We start from the raw sequence: 19,971 nt of genomic DNA, 5'->3' as shown, positions 1-19,971 counted from the left end.
TTTACAGCCGCTCCTTGCCCCGCCGGGCCCGGGGCGGCTCCCTGGGCCTCTGCCGAGTGACTTGTACTGCTCCCAGCGCTTTCATCGCGCGGCCGGATTGCTGCTCAGAACTGGAGCTTTGCTGATAGAGATTCCAGATCTCTCTGGGCAGCACTAACCCGGGGATCCCATGGCCAAACCCAAACAACAGACACCCAGCCACACGGCCATCGCAGAGGGGGTGTGCGGCCTCGCCAGCTCATCCACCTCCTTCCTGGCCTCTGGCCTCTGCCCTGGTTCCCGCAGGGGCTCCCATGGGGTGGCAGCTCTGATGTTGCTTGGCATCTCTGCCCAGATCATTGGACACGGGGGTTGATGGCGTTGGGGTGGTCGTGGAGCCCATACCCTCTCAGGGGCAAATAGATCTTGAGAATTGGTCGGCCCCACCTCTTCCTCCACTCCATGGGTTCTGGTTTTAGAGATCTCTCTCTCTCTCTCTCTCTCTCTCTCTCTCTCTCTCTCTCTCTCGGAGGGGATCCTTCCATCTGCCCTCAGTCCCTCGGCTTCAGTCTTCACCCATTTCCTCTTCATTCCAGAAAAGACAGCTTGTCCTGTCACCAGATGTGGGCTAAGACCCCCTCCTAGTTTAGAATTCCTTTCTTTACTCCCTTTAATAATTTCGACTTCCTGAACGTGAATTCATAAATCCATGATCTCTTAACTTACGTATGATTTTTGTGCCTCTTGCTAGAACTTCCTGGTTTCCCAGGTCTTTTCCTCTAACCCTGGTCTGACGACTGCAGACACCGTGCTGTCCACGCTCCTTACTCCAAGCCCTGTGCTCCGGTGTCTTGCCTGCTTTTTAAAAAAAACCAGTGCTTTACCCATGACACATGCCCAGCTTGATGCCCGCTGGGGTTCCTCAGTCCATCGGCCATCGCTGGGCGTAGTTAACGTTCAGCCCCAACCGTATAGGGTGATGCATCTCAGACCGCCCTCTCTGTCCTCGTTCACCTTGAATGTGGTTCTCCATTCCTGTCTGAGGGTTTCCCGACCACCGCTCTGCTTCACCGGGTGATGGGATCCTGTCCCTGAAGGTGCCTCCGGGCTCCTCTCCCAGGGATGGCCTCCTGGCGGCTGAGAAACACCGTGAGTGGCCTTTCTCGCCTGAGCCCCGCTGGGGAGAGAGCTGTCCCCAACTTCCCCTGACATCTGGACCACATGGGTCCAGGAGGAGCAGCGCCAGGGTCCCCCAGAGCCAGCAGAGCCGCGTCCTTCCCGAGGGTCCCGCACAACCTGTGTTACCGTGACAGGAGCCGGTCGGTCCCTGTGCTTCACAGTGAACCCAAACCCACGTGCGCAGATAAGCACGTTTTCTCTTTTCTCGGGGTGCCGGGGTGAGCGGGGGTGACGGCACGTGTGTAGGACGACAGGAAAAGCATTACAGACGTGGGAAAGCATTTCAGGGCACACAAACACGGCATGAGTAATAGCAGGCTCAGAGCCACAAGGCCGGACTCTCGGCCCCTGCCTCCCTCGCTCCTGCCCCCGTGCTATCAGGACGTCAATAAACTGGTGAGAAGAGGGGCCACCTGCTCTTCAGCCTCGGGGGGGGGGGGGGGGGGGCGCGTTTGTAGCCCGGAGCCCCTGCACGGGTGTTGGCCTTAAGGAGCCCAGAGAAAGTCCCCGGTTGGCACTTTCTCAGCCTCACCCGCTCGCTTCCCGTTCTGCCCTGCCCTGCCCGGAGGCGACTCGGTAATCCCCACAAGGTGACCTCACCGTGGGCGAAGCGCCCTGGGAACTTCTGCCTCCAGTCTCCAGCCCGGAGCAGAAATGGGGAAGCCTGGAACTGGGGGGGGGGGGGGGGAGGGGGGGTTCCAGAGTCGCTTGGAAGCCCCTGTGTGGGTATCAGGCCTTCCTCTGCCTCTCCGTTCTCCTCGCCCCCAGAGCCCGGGCTGTGAGTGAAGGGAGAACAGGGAGCTGGGTCCCAGGCACACGCCCTGAGTGCTGTCTCTGTAGCCGGGTCTCCAGGGCCCTCCCTCCGGGTCACCGAGAACGCTGTGTGGGGACCCGCAGGGCCTGGACTCCATGAGGCCGTGGCTCCCGCTCTGCCCTGCCGCGCCCTTTGGTGGAGGCTCTGGGGTTAGTGAGTGCACACACATCCGTGGCACTCCCGCTGCCTCCTGGGTGTTGGCATTTTCTCCTCCCCGACTGTAAACTTTCTGAGGGCAAGGATTTGTTTTACTCTTTGTATTTTCATGTCCTAAACAGTGCCAGTTCATACTAGTAGATGCCATTTAATTCATATTTGGTTTAGGCTAGTTGATTGAAAATTAAAAGGGTGGGCTTTGCTTTGGATTCCTTGGCTGGTTAATTACCCCCCCCCCCTTCTCCCCATGGACGGGATGGGGAAGGGTTGGGGTGGGGATGGGGTGGCCTTCCCTCCCTGGGCACCTTTCCTCTTGGCCAAGTGAGCTCTGTGCTTTTAGCTTCTGCCTATTCTCTCCTGGGCCGACTTTGGGGAGGAGGGGGGAGCAGATAGGGGATCCTCTAGGGGTGTGGGAACTGGGAGCAGCATCCTGCAACCAGCCCGGAACATTCTAGAAGGGAGTATGGGCTGCTTTCAGAAGGGACTTAGTATTGCTTTTCTTCTGGTGGCTCTGGCAGAGGCTGGGCTGGGCTGAAGCAGTGATTCATTCTCTGGTGAAGGCACATGTAAGCCCATCGATATTGGGAGGGAAATCCTCATGCCAGTAGAATTCACACTCTGGCAGTGCCGCCCTTTCCGACATGTTGTGAACAGGGTCATCCAGACCAGCTAGGTTTACTTGCACAGTTCTGATTTCTTTCGTGAGAAAAAAACCCACCGATTTAATTCCACGTTTAGGCGGCCGGCTCTCCAAGTCCCAGGACTGTCCAGAAGTGGGCTGCCCACAGGGCCAGGCTCAGCACGGCTGTTCCATTAGTGCCATGGCAGTCCACACAGCCTTCCGGTTCATTGGCTGGCCATTCTCATTCCTTCTTTACCTGCTCCCTCTATCCCAGCAGAGGCGGCCGGCACACATGCATTCCCCTTGGAGAGCAGTGGGCAGCCCTGCTGTGCTGGCCAGCAGTTTGAGGGGGAGCGGGGGAGTCTGGGAAGAAATGGCTGGTGTGGCCAGAGGCCCCTGTGGACCCCCTCAGCCTCGGCCTCAGCCCAGGTCAGTCCACCGGCCTTCCCTCAGGCCAGCCTTCCCTCTCCTTCTCTCTCCTCCACCCCTCTCTCCTCCCCTCCTTTCCCCTCATCCCCTCCTTCTTTGGAAACTGAGGTCCTTGGGAACTGCTTCTCATCCTCGGAGGTGCCTTTCTGTGGAAGGCAGCACGTCCTTGGCGCATTGGGAAGATGGGCCCCTGCCCTCTGTCTGAAGCACACAGCACCCCAGCGTAGGCGCTGGCTCAGATGTGCCCGGCTCTAGAGTAGGCTCTCACTCACTCCTCATTCCCCAGATGCCGGCATGCTGGGAGTATCCGTGTGGCGGAGACTTTCTGTCCTGGCCCAGGATGCCTCTGTTCTGCCGTGGGTGGGAGCGGGCAGACAGCCCTTGGAGGGAAGGGGGATCTCGAAGGGAGAGAGCAGAGCAGGGGAGATCCTGGCAGCACTGGAGGATATGCTGCAACAAGAGAGAAGCAGCAGGCGTTCTTGCAAGAAGCTGAGCCAGCACCCACCCCTGGTGAGGCACCCCAGCACCTGCCGCCCCGGGCGCTTGGCTTGAGGGCATGGGCCCATGGCGTCTGCTGCAGAGCAGCCTCCAGGGGCACGGGAGCAGCTTCTCTCCCATCGCCTGGCAGCGAACGCCCCCGGGGAGCGGGCGGCTGGTGCAGTGACTGCATCTAGTGCCACTGCTGGCACCAAAGTCCTCATCCCCTCTTGGTCCCACATCCCGCCATCTTGGAGCAGTGTTGACCACATAGATTGGGGACTGGGCCTCAAACCTAATTAGCACAGGGTGGCTCCCCGGATCCCCTTACTCTGCTCATCCTCCTGCCCGGGGACAGCGGCTCAGACTGTGAGGACGCGAAGGAGACAGTCATTCACAGCCTCCCAAAGGCTCTGTACCCGTGGATCGTGGAGGGGAGGGGGACTCCTCACTATCCGTGAAGCGCTTCCCCTGGGTGACTGTTCTGTGGGCTGTCCTTGCTCTGTCTGCCTCTCAGCGGGACCCAAAGGTGCTGGCGAGGGCAAATGGGACGTGTCTGCTGTGCCCTGGGGTTTTTTGTCTTTTGATGAGATTCATCTCTGAGATGGTCATGGGTAAACCTCCGTTCCCCTTGTGCCTTCCAAATGGATGCAATGTGGGTGTGCAACATGGTCAAGTTTATTTCTCCACTTCAGACTCGGACTGCAGTAAAACCCACCTGCTCTTCTGCCCCTCGTTAAGGGCACTCCCTTGAGAAACAGAAAGAAAATAAACCGTCTCCATCAGAGGCGATCCTCTCTAGGCTCGGGACAAATCTCAAGCACCCCAGGGCCGCCCTGGTGCCCACGTTATTGAAGCCTCTTAAGTGATTTGATAGGCAGCATGCAGTTCAGGGGGCTCTTGTTTTCCCAGCACCAAAGTGTGAGAGCTGAGCCGAGGGGCAGATGCCACGTGACCTCACTGCTTTATTCACACAGTGAGCACTCCCTTACTCTGTGCCCAGCGCTGTGTTGGGCCCGAGATGCAGAGATGAACAGACCACGCATGTTCTCTCTCGCTCGTGAAGCTGCCTTTCTCAGCTGGGAGATGGGTTGATTGGGAGAGGAGGGCACGGGGTGGGGGGGGGGGGGAAAGGAGGGAAGAAAGAGGGGTGGGCACATCCTCTACCTGAGAGCCAGAAAACCTAAAATAAACACACAACCCAAAAGAGGGGCAGGGGCTCATGCCCAGGCCACCAAGTGACCTAGCAGAGCTCAGCCACAAACCAGAACAGGGTTTTCCCGTCTCCCAGACGCACCCGTGCATTTTCCAGCACGCCGTGAGCTCCTCGGCAGAGGTACAGGGGGGCCTCCAGGTGCCTTCTGGGCCACCCCCCCTCCCCTAGAGCATCCCAGGCCAGCAGGCTCCCACTTGGGACAGCTCTCCAGGGAGGGCAGGGACCAGGCGTTCTTGACTGCTTCCCACCCCACTTGCTCAGCCTTCCCACGTTGTTGGGAGAAAAGTTGCAGGCCCAGGTCCGCGCACATATTCCGTTTTGAGTGGCAGAGACACTTCATTTCCTGGGGAGTGCTGCTGTCCTTCGGCCGGTCAGTACCCAGCACGGAGCCAGGCCTGCTGTCCTTCGGCCCGGTCAGTACCCAGCACGGAGCCAGGCCCTGCCTGTGGCCTTTCGCCTCTCCTCCCGGTTACCAGAAGGCCAGCTGGGTGGGCTGAATGAGGCAGGGGAAGCTGCCACATTCTTGTTTGTTTGTTTGTTTGTTTGTTTTGAAAGGGAAAAACAAAAAATCCCACTTGGTTTACCGTCCTTTTACCACAGCGTTTTGTCCTCTGATTGGGAAAATCCGTTGACGGAGTGATGATTGTTTTCATGAAATGGTGCAGCACATAAAGCAATGGTTGTCATTAATAGTGCAGTTATGTAGAGTGTGGCTCTTTAAGCCTTCACTTTCAAATCAGATTAGGGCCCTGTTAACTTAAAATAGCCCCCAAAAAGAAGAAGGGGGGGGGGGGAAGAACTGTTGGAAATCAGAGGGAAATATTAGCATTATGAAACATGTTAACAAGTGGCCATTAGCACTTTATGTCTGCATGAATAGCATCTTTAAGTGTTTTATTGGTAACAGAATAGAGTGGAGTCACATAGAATGGCATTTCTTTTCAAATTGGCAAGTTCTTTTAATTCAGACTTCTCCTTGTTACTGCCTACTGGGGAGCATTTATTTGCTTGTCAAAATGTATGCCGGGGCGGGAGAGAATACTTCAGCGTTTCTGGCAGAGCGGGGCTCTCAGGTGTAAGCAATTGGTCCCTTCCCAAGGTCCCCTCCCCCTTCCCCCCCTCTTCCCGCTGGGAGAAGGGAGAGTCTGAAAGCTTTCAGAGGAAGAGTTAATGCCTGCAGGAAGCTGGTGCCTCAGGGCTCTGCTCCTGCCCAGCACTCCTGCACGGCGATGGGTGAGTGTGCGCATCTCAGTTTGCCAGGACACGTGGCTATGCACGGGTACACGTGTGTGGGCCCATGTGTACACCGAGAGGCAAGAGCTCTGAAGAGCTGCGGGTGAATGGCACCTCCCAGGCTCTTAGCCTCTTCTAGAGGCTCCTCGAAGCCTTAGGGACAAGAACTCTGTCTTGGTTCTTGTCTTCGGCCATGTGGACTTCTGGGGGAAGAGGGCTCCAGGCAGAGCGAATGGAAAGCGTGCCATCTGTCTGGCTGCTGGAGGAGGCGCGATGGGCCCTGTGGTCAGGGTGGAAGTCGTTAAGATGTGAGTAGGAGCTGAGGTCCAAGGAGGGGAGACCAGTGCCTTGCAGGCCACTGTGCAGACGTTAGCTTCGCCTCTGGAGGAGTGGCGGCAGGTGACTTGGGTTTCCGGAAGGTCCCTCTGGCTCCTTTCAAAGACTTGAGTGTAGGAAGGCGAGGCAGAAGCAGTCAGAGGCTGTTGGTCAAAATCCAGGCGAGATGGTGGCAGTTTGGATCAGGGTGGCAGGAATGTGGGAAGAGACTGGGCTTGGGACATATTGTGAAGGTAACATCAACAGGATCTGCTGACAGATTGGATGTGGGGTATGAGAGGAAGAGAGGAGTTAGGGCAGACCCTAGGTATTTGGCTTGGTGCCTACAAGGATGGCCTTGCTGTGTTCTGGGCTGGTGCTCTACCTGAGCTCCAGGCTCTTCCTCTGCGTGGGGCCAAGGGTGCGTGCCAGACTGCCCTGCTCAGGAGGGCAGGACGTGGCCCTCGGATGGGGCAGTTGGGAGAGTGCTGGTAGAGACAGACGGCTTGTAGCTGAGATGCTGTAAGTCCACCTCTGACTGTGGTGCTTTAGGGAAGGTGTTTTTCTGAATTGGTTTTATTCCGTTGCCTGCTCAGTTCTTCTTTAGATACCAAAGACACTGAAAGACGTGCTTTGTGACCTGCACTTCTTCCCTTAGCTTGGCCTCTCAGAGCTTGGGTACCCTCCCCCCCCCCCCCCCCCCCCCCCCCCCCGCACACACACACCCTCCGGGGCTGCTGGTGAACATGGGCTCAGAAATGGGCACGTGAGCTGTCTTTCCCTGGACAGCACCCTCTCCCGGTGCCTCCGGCTTCCCGGGAACCCACTGCCCGCACCTCCAGAGAGTCCTTTTCTGAAGCGTCTGGTGGCTCTGCCGCGCTCTGACCTGCCGGTCACTCCGGGGTTTGGAATTCCTCATGGAAATCTGTTAACCTCCTCTCCACGGGCCCTCCTCCTCCCTTTCCCATTCCTGGAAAGAAGTTGGCTGGCAGATAGAGTGTTTTTCCTTGAAAGGAGTGTGGAGAGCCCTCTAATGGAAAAGTAAAATAATTCTTGGAATCCACAGAGCACCCAAGCCGGCCAAAGCTGAGACCAAGTAAATTATTTGGGGGTAATTTGCAAGTGCCAGCGTCAAACAAATTGCTTTCTTGCCCTGACCTCAGCTTGAATCTTTAGATCAGAATCCGGGGATGTGAGGCGTCTGATGAGAAACAGGAGTCAGTCTGAGCCCCTTGGTGTTAAGAGGTTTTCCGTGGTGTAGGGCTCACAGGTGAACATCTTTTGCCAGCAACAGGCTCCTTTCCGGGGCGGGGGAGGTTCTTTTGCCCTGCAGTCTCAATAAAGACCTTGAAACACAGCGTTTAGAGCAAGAGTTTCCTGTCCCTCAAGTTAGGACTTAGTATTTTTTTTTTTCTCTCTCTTTCTGTAGTGCTGGCTCTGCCACAGGTAGAACAGATTATTCTGGAACCAGAGGTGATTCAAAGGAGAGCCCACAGAGCAGGCTAGGCCCAGCCTTGTTGTCCGAGAGACCCTCAGGGCGTCTCAAGGCCTCCAGCCACGGCCACGGCCCCAGATAGGTCAGCACCAGCCTCTTCCCGAGCCGGCCAGAGCCGGGTTCCTGCCATCTTCATTCTCGTGGCAGTACCTTCCTTGGCCAGTTTGCCAAGATGCCCGGCACCGGGACCCCATCCTTCACCCACCGATCACATCCTTCTCTCCCGGAGGAAAAGACAGTCTTCAGGAAGGGAGAAGCCCGGCACAGCTAGCTCCACACTCTCTGTCCCATAACCTCATGGCCGTCTTTCACATCAAGCCTTCTCCATCGCATTCTAAAAACAGCGGCCGGGTTGGGGTCTCTTCCTATTTTTCATTTGTGTACTTTTTTCGTTTGTTTGTTTGTTTGTTTGGGAGATGGGTAGACAGCCCTAGGGCAATCCGAATTTTAGGTTGTGTCTTAGCTGTGGCTCCACTACTTTTGTTTGTGAAATAAAGGGCAGTAAGCACCATGACATGAGAGAATTTCAGCTTTATTGCGACTTCTTTTTTTGTGTTTGCATCTGTCCTGCTCACTGAGGGCCTTACAGGGCCTCACCTGGAACCCCATAGGAGCCAGCCCTGAGGACCATAGGATTCTAAAGCTTTAGAAATCTGCGAGTGTAATATGTCTTTTGTGAAATTTTTGTTTTGTTCTTTTGCTTTAGAAACTGTAATAATAATCCACAGTAATTATCCCATAGTAGGCAGTCCTTTGTTACGGGGGCCACTGGATTAGTGCAAAAACGGGTCCCGTGGCCGGTTCCGGCAGCTTGATGGTGCCCCCTGCCCTCTCCATCCTGGGCTGCTGGGAGGACCATTCCCACACTTGGGCCATGTGTCTTAGGAGAGCGAGACTCAAAGGCGGGAGCAGACTTGGGCCAGCGAGCTCCTCCGTTCAGGTGGGGGGCCGCCCTGTGACGGAGACTTGCTCAGGCAGCGAGCTGTGGCCACAGCTGCTCTGGGGAACAGCTCTCCTTGCTGCCCCCTTCCCTGCAGAGGCTCTGAAACATCTGACAGCGCCAAGCACTTCTCCAGGTTTTAACTTTCCCGGCTCAGACAGGAGCAGCGTCACATCAGTCAGAGCACAGCAGTCTTTGTATGTTTGTACGTATTTCCCCAGCTTTTAATGAAGGCAGCCCTTTCCCCCCCTTTCCTTCTCCTTTCCCTTTCCTTCTCCTTTCCCTTTCCTTCTCCCTTCCCTTCCCTTCCCTTCCCTTCCCTTCCCTTCCCTTCCCTTCCCTTCCCTTCCCTTCCCCCTTTCCCTCTCCTTCCCCTTTCCCTCCCCCTCCCCTTCCCCCTCCCCCTTCTCCTTCCCCCTTCCCCCTCTTTCTCTCTTTCTTTCTCTTCTTTCTTTCTTTCCTTCCCTTATTTTGCATTCTGAGGCACCGGAGAGCATTTAATCCTTAGCCTCCTGTCTGCTGAGATATTATGTTTTTTTAATAGTGCTTGTTTATGACTGAGGTCAAAGACAGTATTCAGAACAAAAATTAGAGTTAGTTCATAATTGAGTACATATGTATGTGACTGTTTATTTTTATAGTTTGCTAATTTATTTTTAAACAGCTCAGTTATGCCAACATGTTTATAGCTCCGTTCATCACATGCCTTACCAGTCGGGGGATGGAGGCACATGCTTTTCAATCGTTCGGATCCCAAGTTGAAGGAGACAATGCCATCAGGTAGCAATTTAATTACATTAATTGAATGTTTAGGCGGGAAAGTAGCTTTGCAGGGGCTGTAACAAAACAACATGAAGTACACATGTCTACATCTCAGCACCACAGACATTACTTGAGGTTGCTGACAGAAAAAGGGACACACATCAGGTTTCTGGGAGACACGAGGGGCTCTCTCCCCAGTGGGGAGTGCTGCCACAGGCACGGCCTTGGCCTTTGTCAGTGGCCTGTACCGTTGGTCCTCGGAGCAGAGGCACACAAAGGCACTTGGGTGTGTTGAGTGCACCCAGGGCTTTCCTGGGAGGCAGCCTGCCCCCCGGAGCTGGCTCACCACGGAGCCTGAACTGACGAGACACAGCCTAGTGAGGTCTTTGTCACCTTGGAGGGTCAAGGCCTGGCACACATGGGTTTATCTCCGTGCCACTCCAGGCCGGCTCTGCCCATCGGAAGGAGGGCTGTCTCGGGGCCTCAGGGGATTTGCAGACCTGGGAGGCAGCCACTGGCAGAAGCTGGGGCATGAGAGGAGGCCGGTTGGCCCACAGCTCTGGCCTGATGCAGAGGAGTTCAAGAGGGGCCGGAGCCCCAGCCCGGCTCACCCGCCTCGCCTCGGCGCCCGCGGCCAGAGCGCCAGAGCGGGAGGACCAGCCTTTGGCTGATACGATGAGCTCTTTCGGGTCCAGGTGTTCTCTCCCGCTTCTCTGTGATTGATTGTGGAGGGTGTCAAAGGATGGCTGGAAGGAAAGAAGGAGTTTTGAGGGGCGCTGACGACAGATCCTTTGCCTGTGGGCATTCACTGCCTCCTGACACCATCTGGCTTTCACCCTGGCTGCAAAGCCTAGGGCGGCGTCCTGCACCCCACAGCACCCCGCGTGGGTGACTCCCCAATGGCACCGCGCCTCCCCCGCAGCGTCTGGCCAGTCAGTCAGGAGGGTCTGCCTGCGCTCCTGGGCGTTGGCCGGGCGCGAATGTTTCTGCCCGCCATTGCTCTGGGGGAAACTGTCCCCCTCCCTCCAGTAGGGCTGCTCCTGGTGATGTCTGTACCGGGCCCTTTTCTTCGGGACTCATCCAGGAATGACTTGGGCTAAAATGAAAGACCCAGGTGGAGGGTTTACCTGTCCTCACCGCAGAGCAGGCAGCTGGGGCCCTGCCTCCGGGACGGGAGGGGGCGGCAGGCGGCGGGACTGTTTCTCAATCCCTCGCCTCGGTGGCCTGGAGGTCCCTGTCTCCGGGAGCAGAAAGGAAGGGTGGGGAGGGGTGCCTCGGAGGGGAAGCAGGCTACTGGTTGGGACAGGAATGTACAGGAGGGTTGGTCTGCCCCAAGGGGAGGACAGGAAAGCCCGCGCGGGTGCGGATCCAGTGTTTGTCCAGCTGAAAGCGGCCCCACTCGGTTGACTACGCGATGAGTGATTTCCCCCCGAGCCGACAGCTGCTGCAACACGTTCCACCTACAAGTCCCGACAAGGCGGCGTGCTCTTCTGGGGCCACGGCTGCAGCAGGCATGTGGAAGGATCTGGAAGAGTGGGGCTCCGAAGGACACCCTGGAAACCGTCTCTGAGGCTCCGTGCCTTCCCTTCCTGCCAGCCCGTCTGGCTTTGTTTGGTTGATGAAAAAATCAGGCCCGTCCCATTTCAGACGTCCATTGTGGCATTGATAACGAGCATAGACATACAAACCGCAGTGTGTGTGTATGAACAAGCCCTTTGGCGGGCATTGTCGGATGGGAGCCTCTCCAAGTGAGTAACCTTGGGAAGAGGTGGGAGAGGGCGTACCGGAAGCCCAGAGAGGTGGAGGGCACGTCTGGTCTCACACAGCCCCGGGACCCAGGACTCGGACACCTGTCCTCCACTGTCCGCAGCCCTCCCACGGGCTGGCCAGCAGAGCTCGCAGAGGCTGGCTCTTGGTGGAAGGTCTGTTGGAACAGTCTGGAGCAGAGGCGTGGCTGGGGTGCTCACAGCTACAGGGGGGCAGGCGGCAGGACTTAGTTTCATCCTTGTAGGGTTTGCAGGGATAGAACTATGCTAACGTTCAGCCTTTCTGAGACAGCGCCGGGGAGGGGGATTGAGGGAGGTGCACAGAGTTGGATCTCCCAGCGTACTCTGTCTTCCATTGGCGTTCTGCGTTAGACTTGACTTTTCCTGGCTTCCGGGATGCTGAGCTCCCATTTCCGGGAGAGCATGGGTGCGCAGGCAAAAACCACAGGTAGTCGGAGGTTGGCTTGCTTGTTTTATTATGCCTTCCTCTTGGGGAGGGCGGGCTGGCAGGGCGGAAGGTGCGAGTGTGTGTAATATTCTGGCATCCAGACTGGTGGCCTCCTCTACCTTTGCAGTGGGTGGCTGGGTTGGGCGAAGCCCCGAGGCAGCTTCGAAAGGGAAGGGCAGGCCGGACAGACCTCTGCGTGCGTCTTCGTCAGCTCCCCTGCACCCATGCCCAGAGGCAGCTGTGCGTGGACGCCTGGGGAGGCAGCCGTGCAGGGTGGGCCCTGGCCCTGTGCTCTCCTGCGGAGGCTCAGTGGGGCATCCCTGTTTTGTGGGGGGAGTCCTGCCCGGCGAGTGGGAGTTGGAAAGGAGACCGGGGTGTGGTAGGATGCATGATCCTTTCCAGAGTTTGCAGCGTGTGCCACCCAAAGCCATGAGTGCTCCCAGCAGGCTGTGGGAAATGCGGGGTCTTGGTCTTGTTGGGCCTTGACGCTCAGTGTCTTTCATTTCCTTCCCTTTTTTGGTTTGATTGGGTCTCGACACTCAGTATCGTTTATTCCGTCTCTCCTTCCCTTCCTCCATCCCTTCTTTTCCTCCTTTATTATTTTTGAATCCAACAGTTGGTAATTAACACTCAGGAGGTTTAGATTAATGCAAATTATTGCTTGCTTTTAAAAGCTTTACAAAAGGAATTAAACTCCGACAGGTGATCCAGAGCAGTGGTCGCCCACCGATGGTCTGTGAGGTCCGAGAGGTTGGCGGCTGCTGATCCAGAGTATTGCCCCCATCGGTGGGCATTGGGTTTGCATCTTTGCTCCCAAATCTTGTAGTTGGGTTAAATACGTCCTTACAAAATGTCACACTTTCTTGGTCCAGCCATCTGAGTGTTTGATGAAGGCTTTTCAGTCCTGGGTGAGAAACCACCCGTTGTAAACCCTGTGAGGGAGCTTGGGCGGCCCTCAGACCTGAGTTCCACAGGTTACCCGGCCTTGGGCGGTGCATGGCAAGCCAGCCTGGGAGGTGGGGGCCTTATACTCCATCCTGGGATAGATGGAGGAGAAGACACAGAAAAGAGAAATGTTATGGCGCTCACAGAGAGCCAAAAGGAGAAGTCTGGGTTCTGGAATGGCTGCCTAGGCTGTGGGGTGGTGTATGGGTGAGAGTGTGAATAAGAAGCCAGATCCTCGGAGAAGTGAGGTTCCTTTGCTACTGCCCCCTTCTTCTGTCGTGGGTCTCCTGGTTGGCCTCCATTTTTCCTTCCTGCTCGGAGAGGGCTGTGGCTCTGAATGGGGCTGACATGCTCGGGTGGGGGTGGGGGTGGGGGTGGACATGAGGGGGTGGCCCTCCTGGCCCTGGGACGACTGGGTTTGGAGGGGGTGGCCTTTTCCCCTGTTCCTACACTCAAGGCAGATACAGTGAGGGGGTCTGGGACTCCCCTCCCCACAGATGCCTTCATGACTGGCTTTGATCCTTATTTTAAACACATTCCACGCATATTAAGATGACAGACACATTGGTTTTGCTCCAAGCAAGTAGCCATCCACCCTAGATGGGCCCCGGGTCCTAGAGACAGGGAGGTGCTTGGAAGAGAGAAAGCGACAAGCAGTGCTGTTCCTTCTGAGAGCCCCCGGGGGAGGAGGGTTCTGCCTCTCTGTCCAGCTTTTACCCATGAGAGACTTGACACTCTGAGAGATGAGGTGCCTCCTCCTGGCCACACAGCTTCTTAGTGACAGGACTAGAGTTGGCCAGGGCAGCGCTTTTCCTGCTCTACAGTGTTTACCATGACCAGTACTAAAATTGTTCTTCTTACTGGCATTTAAAAAAATATATATATTTTATTGATTTTACACAGAGAGGAATTGAGAGGGACAGAGAGAAACGTGGGTGAGAGAGAAACATTGACCAGCTGCCTCTTGCACACCCCTCACTGGGGATGTGCCTGCAACTAAGGTACATGCCCTTGACCGGAATCAAACCCGGGACCTTTCAGTCTGCAGGCCGACGCTCTATCCACTGAGCCAAACCGGTCTCTGCTTACTGGCATTTCTTAAACACATGTTTTAATATAAGAGAGCAGGGGATTGGGGAGGAGTAATACTTTTGATGTAGGAGGAAGATCAGGAGAGGAAGGTGAGTGGGAACAATTGTGGAGCAATACCCGAGATTGGTGTTGTATGTACGAAGCCTGTGCAGGCAGAATGGGGGGGAGGGGGGAGGAAGCGTGCTTGCACGGACCACTGGGCTACCCTTCTGAATGCCACGGAGTTACTCTGTCTGTGTGATTTTACGAGGCCAAGATGTTTTCTGACGGGTTATTTTTCCGTTTGCTTTCGGACCATAGAAGAAGCCCGCGGGAGGGTGGGCAGGTGGGTGGGGGAAGCTAACACGGTTGCCAGCTTACCTGCTCTCTGACTTCTGAGCTCGGCGACTTGGCTGCGCGTCACTCTGTGGCACCGACTTTCACACATCAGGACAGTGACCTGCAGGCACCTCGGCTGGCTCGGCGGGACCTGATACCTGATGGTAGCATCGATAGGTAGCTGTACACATATTCATATGATTCTGATCGTCTTTGAGTTGCGTTGTTGCAACACGCAGAGCTGTCAGGTTTCAGGACTTTCTGGTGGCAAAGCTTCCGCGTGGCGTGAGGATTACACTCGATCTGGCCTTTCCTCCCCGAAATCCTGTGAGCCTGAGATGTCCCCCAACGCAACACACAGTTGTGCAGAGAGAAGCATGGTATTCCCGGGTTCGTCCTGTCATTAACTAGTGAAATAACCGGGAATAATTCTGGAATGCCGAGAGGCCGGTTGGCGTCTCAGCCCGTGTCTCCCTGCACCCCTTCCTGACTTTCCATGTGAGGTGAGCTCAGTGCCGTCATTGAGGAAGCAGGGCAGGACTCGCAAAAAGCTTTTATCTCTTGCCACTCAGGTGAGCACCTGAAAGAATGTATAAACCGTTGGGGAGTGACTAATCGTATCACAGAAGTGTCCTGCGTTTTCCGGAAGGATCCGGGCCTTCCTGGGACACCTTCACGTCCACGTACAGTCATCAGGGATTAGAGCCGCCGGACTGTGAGCTCCTTCAGGGCAAGGACTGAGGCTCATCTCAGCTGGTCCTCCCCGCGGTCAGCTGTATGCGCGTGGATCAAAGGAAAGGAATTGGCTGCCGTTGTAAAAAAAAAAAAAAGTGCAGAATTGGATTTTGACTGACACCTTGCCAGAAACGGGTCTTGTTTTGGCCGGTAGACCAAGAGCCTCTCGTTTGGGAGGGGATCATGAGGTGGTGTGAGCCCCCCTCTTGTCGATTGAGTGAACCATGATTGGGACAAGCAGTGAAGGTTCCCTCCATATTGTAGATGAGGAAGTGAAGCCTAGATGTGCTTGCGAACCCGCCCTGCAAGGTACTGAGCTGCTGCTCTGAGCTCAGCGCCTCACAGACACTATTGAGGGCAATTTCCACAGCTACCCCAGGAGGCTGGCAGTATCGTACTGTCATGCACATTTCACTGATGAAAAAACTGAGGCTCAGAGAGGTTGATGAGCTGCTCTGGGTTGCACAGCCAGGAAGAGGTGGTAGGTGAAGACTCCAGAATCAAACCGAGGAGCCTCGGTGCTCGCCCTGCTGACCCGCCAGCTCTGGGAGCTGGCTCACGCACTCTGGGTTTGATGTCCCAGGCCTGTCAGCCTCCCACCCTGCCTGCTGGCAGGTGCTGCTCTGAGAGATAGCAGCCGGCAGGCTGGCTCTGGACTTGGTCCTGAGGGGTTGGGAGGAGTGGCGTGTCCTTAGTACACCTAGTTCTTTCCACTGTCTCTCCCGTCTCTCCCAGGGCCTCACCTTCCTTCCCTACCGCAGAGACTGTCTGCCTGGCTCCCTCCCGGGTAGGCCACCGGCTCCCACGTGCATTCCTGCCGGGGATTATGTCTCAGGCCGGGCCACGGCCGCTCCCCGTCCCGCTCCCCGGGCATGTCTGTCAGCCCGCAGGGGTGCGGTTCAAGGGGTGGAGAAGTCAGAGGCGGCTGGCCTGAGGGAACTGGTCCCAGGGACCCTCGCCTGTCCCCTCTCTGCTCCCCGCACCGGGCTAGACTTGGCGAGTTTCACTTCCAGGACCGCCCCTCTGACCCACAGCCCCTCTGCTGCCCCTTGTCTCCCCGACCTTTCGGGTCCTCTGGGTTTTCCGTCCCGTGGGAGTCCCCACCCTCAATGCCCTGGGCACAGTCCTGACATGCAATCACTCTGGCAAGCAGCCTCCGGCAGGCCTGGGCAGGGGACAGAGAGGAGAAAAGGAGAGCCGAGGCAGACCAGGCGAGAGACAAAAGCCAGCTCAGGAGCACGCCGTCTGGCAGTGGGGTGGGTGCCCCGGCTGGAGGGGCCAGCCCAGGCTGGCCTGCCCTGGAGGAGCCAGGCGGTGCCTACTCTCTCGGGCTCAGTCCTGCTGGAGGCTGGCCAGCTGCTGGAACTGTGTGTGGGGCCAGGAGCACAGGGGCTGGAAATCTTGAAGGTTATGAGTAGGGAGGAGGAGGAGGAGAAGAAAGAAGGGAGATAGCAGAGCCGCAAACAGCTTGGGCACGTATCTCTGCCGCCACACCCGTGGCCCAGGTGTTGCCCTGGAGCTGTTTCCAAGTAGCCACTCCCCTTGGGGCTGAGGAGGTTTCTTCACTCCAGCCCGTGCTTTGGTTGCAGGGGCCTCTGTGGTCCCTCTGCCTCCCTGATACCGGTACCTGTAGGGCTGGTGGGTAGGTGCAGGGTGGTTGGCAAACATCGTCTTGGGAAGGTAGCACTTTGGAGGAGCTGCTTGCCAGAGTGATTGCATGTCAGGACTGTGCCCAGGGCACCTGCTGGCCAGCTGGCCTGAAACAAGCTGATCTAAGCCTCAGTTTCCTTGTCTGTAGAATGGGGCTAATTCCCTTCCCTGTCCTCTGGGGAGAAATGTTCTGTCAGAGGTATTTCCCAATGCACATCTTCTCTCAGGGACAGTGTTCTGGAAGGCAGAAAGCACGGTGGTTTTTTTTTTTTTTTTTTGTATGTTTTTTTTCTTTCTATTTAAAAAAATATGTATTTTATTGATTTTTTTACAGAGAGGAAGGGAGAGGGATAGAGACTTAGAAACATCAATGAGGGAGAAACATCGATTCAGCTGCCTCCTGCATACCCCCACACTGGGGATGTGCCCACAACCAAGGTACAGGCCCCTGACCGGAATCGAACCTGGGATCCTTCAGTCCACAGGCTGATGCTCTATCCACTGAGCCAAACCAGTCAGGGCAGCACTGTGGTTTTTTGACTTCGGCCTCAGGCACTGTGGGCTGGAAGTGTGTGGTAGGGAAGGGTGTGCCGGGGCCCCTGGCAGCCCATTGAGGGGCACTGACTGCTGATCTAGCGCAGCCTGTGTGGTGGCCCGAGCTGCCCTGGGCCTCCCTGGGCTCCGTGGCCAGACATTGTTCTTCAGCCCATTGGCTCGCGCCCGGAGATAGGAGCAGATGATGGCAGCCCGTAGGAACCGGAGTTCCAGAGGCCATGCCGTAGGCCACCTCTTGGAAAAGGCGAAGAAACGTGTATTGTCATAGCGTTCTTCTCTCTTGCTGCTCATGTGCAGAGCCAGAGGAAGGGAAAGTGCGGGGAGGGCAGACCCTGCCCCTGCCTCACCCCCTCACCCAACCTGCTTCCTGTTCTGTTAGAGAAATGCAGTTTCTGCATGAACTGGACAGTCTGATAGAGGTCTAGGGATTCTTCAAATATATGTTTAAGGTACACGTATTAGGACATAAGACCCAAGGGGCTTCCCTTAGCAACCAGCTCTCCAGGCGCCTTGGAGAATCAGCAGCCTGGCCAACAATGGGCGGGGCGGGGCTGGGACGACCTTGTTCGTGCAAATGACCTTCGTGGCCCCACTGGGCGTCAGGCCTACTTCTCCCTCATCTGCCCACTTCCCTCTCTTCCATGTGTGTTGACGAGTAGCTGGGTAGAGCAGATCACCCCTGCCCACTTCCCTTCAGTACACTAACTGTACTTGCTATTAAAGTTAGACCAAGAAATGCAGTTCCAGAGGTGGCGATGTCACAAATGTCCCCGGCCACATCTAAGAGGCCACGTGAGTATTGGGCAGCTCAGTGCCTCATGGCGCCTTCTGGTCCCGGGCTGATGCAATGCTGGGAGGCTGTCCCCTCCCCACCTCCTCAGTGCACGCCCTGCAACCGTGGAGGGACCCCTGCGTCCAGCCCAGCCTGGGTGTGCGCCTGTGTGCTGGGTGCGCACTGATAGGGGTCACCATTAGGGAGGAGCTCTCCTTGGGCGCACTAACACACGTCCCATGAGCTGTCCCCGAGGCCGTGCCCAGCCCGCCGTGTCCAGGGCCCCTTCTGCCAGGGCCCTCTGGTTATCACTGTGGGCATTATCTCCCCTCGCCACCTCTGCGCCCAGGCCCATGTGTCCCCTCGAAGAGCCACACGCCCATCTCTCCAGGGGCCCCTCTTGCTCAGAGTCTGACCCAGTCTCTCCCCCCATTTCCCCTTCCCGCCCCTCCAGCAACCTGGCCCAGGGACTTCTGATCAGCCCAGCCCTGCTCAGGGCAAATCTTTCCTCAAAGAACCAGACCCCGTGGGTACCCCGGCCGGTCCCTCACCTCCTCGGGGCTGCTGGTTTTGTGCACAGTGGTCCCTGCAGCACCCAGACCTTCCTGGGTTCTCACGATGGCCTCGGTGATGCCGAGGTTTCAGTGAGGACCAGGCGCAGGACCCCGTGAGCATCTCTCTGCCACTTCACACTGTCCTGTCATTGGCAAGGGGGGACATGGGGCAGAAGAGGCCATGGAGTTCTCTGGGGTCAGTGCTGACGATAAGGTTCGGAGACAGTGGGTGACAAGACTGGCCTGGTAGGCCTTCCGAGTTGTTAAATCGCTCTGTAAGCTGCAAAGTACCATTCTGTGGAAGCTATTATTACTATTATCATCATAATGGTCATTATCATCACCGTTATAGGCTGTGGCAATGAAGTAGGTGGTAACTGGCGGGCACTGATGGAGTCTCCAGCTGACGCCTGACTTCAGAGGCTGTGAATTTGCCCACCTGCAACATTCCACTTCCGTTCCAGAGCCGGGGCGTGTGTCTAGACTTCCCAGCTCCCTGGTATTTCCTTGGCTTGCTGTGTATTGAGGACGGCTACTTTCCAGGTTTTGACGTGAAGACAACTTGCATGTCCTTGGACACCAGTGATCCATATTGTGAAAAACCTTGGCTTTATCAAAGAGCAGTAAAAAAAGGGATGCTTCATTTTACAAGTGATTCTCCACCCCCCCACACACACTTTACTAAAGGATCCACACTGCTGTTCCTTTTCGATGGAATGTTTCTGTGTCTCCCTAAGTGTTTACAGACCATTAACCACTCCATGGAAAGGCTTTGATAGAGACAAGGAAGGCTGCAAGATAATAGCTTTTCCCCGCTCCCGTGTAGAGGGTGCTAGTGCCAGAGAATTAGAGCCTGTTGGACAACAGGTGTCTGCTAAGCCCTCCGTGCTCTCCAGGCTGGGGGAGGAGAGACGGGGAGCGAGTCACCCTTCTGAGAACTTGCAGTCCCTTTGGAACCCGTATTTCTTGTGCAGGAATTGTGAAGACAGTGTCGGGAAGACGGAAATTAAGTGCCAAGCTGTGTCCACTCGCCTCTTACGGTTGTTGATGGGAAAATGGGCCCTGCTTTACTGTATCCTGTTTGCATCCACTGAGGGGGATTTGGGGAAGGGGTTGTCCTAAGACTCCTTTTTGGGAGCGTGGGTACAGGGGATTGGCTGTGCTAGGGTTTAATTGTGTGTTATTGGGGTTTGGGCTCCAGAAAGTCCCCAGGTCCCTAGGCTGCTGGGAGAGCAAAAGCAGGTGAGGAGAGAGGGCTGTGTGAGGTGGGAGAGAGGGACTCCTCAAGCTCTTCCAGGGGAAACTGGCTCAAGTCTGTGTCTCAGGCCGGTGGCAAAGGAGAAGGTGGGTGTCATCCTCTGTCCTCCTGCTCTCCTTCCGGCTGCTGCTCTGAGTTCCCTTTCGCCATGTGTCCAGAGCTGACCAGGGAACAATCGTCATATGGCTAGACCCAGCCCTGCCTCTGCCTGGGAAATGGTGGTAAAAAGCTCCTGGTCTGGCCTGGACATCTGCCTCAGAG

The 19,971-nt window shown here is 56.3% G+C and overlaps 1 protein-coding gene across 6 annotated transcripts in view; it reads left to right on the top strand.

The window, feature by feature from the left end:
• BCL11A (BCL11 transcription factor A) overlaps positions 1–19,971 on the top strand; it is a 101,312-nt gene that overhangs the window by 38,092 nt on the left and 43,249 nt on the right. Inside the window, exon 1 of one of the 6 annotated variants that reach the window (XM_084901073.1) lies at positions 3,615–3,689. The exons of the other annotated variants lie outside the window; for them this stretch is intronic. The gene's annotated coding sequence lies outside the window, so the exon portion shown is untranslated. Of the gene's footprint in view, positions 1–3,614; positions 3,690–19,971 lie in introns of those variants that run through there. 6 annotated transcript variants of the gene reach the window in all.

This window comes from Pipistrellus hanaki, assembly GCF_964339955.1.
Source record: "Pipistrellus hanaki genome assembly, chromosome: 12".
In the NCBI taxonomy this organism is placed as follows: Eukaryota; Metazoa; Chordata; class Mammalia; order Chiroptera; family Vespertilionidae; genus Pipistrellus; species Pipistrellus hanaki.
This window is presented reverse-complemented; position numbering and strand designations above follow the sequence as displayed.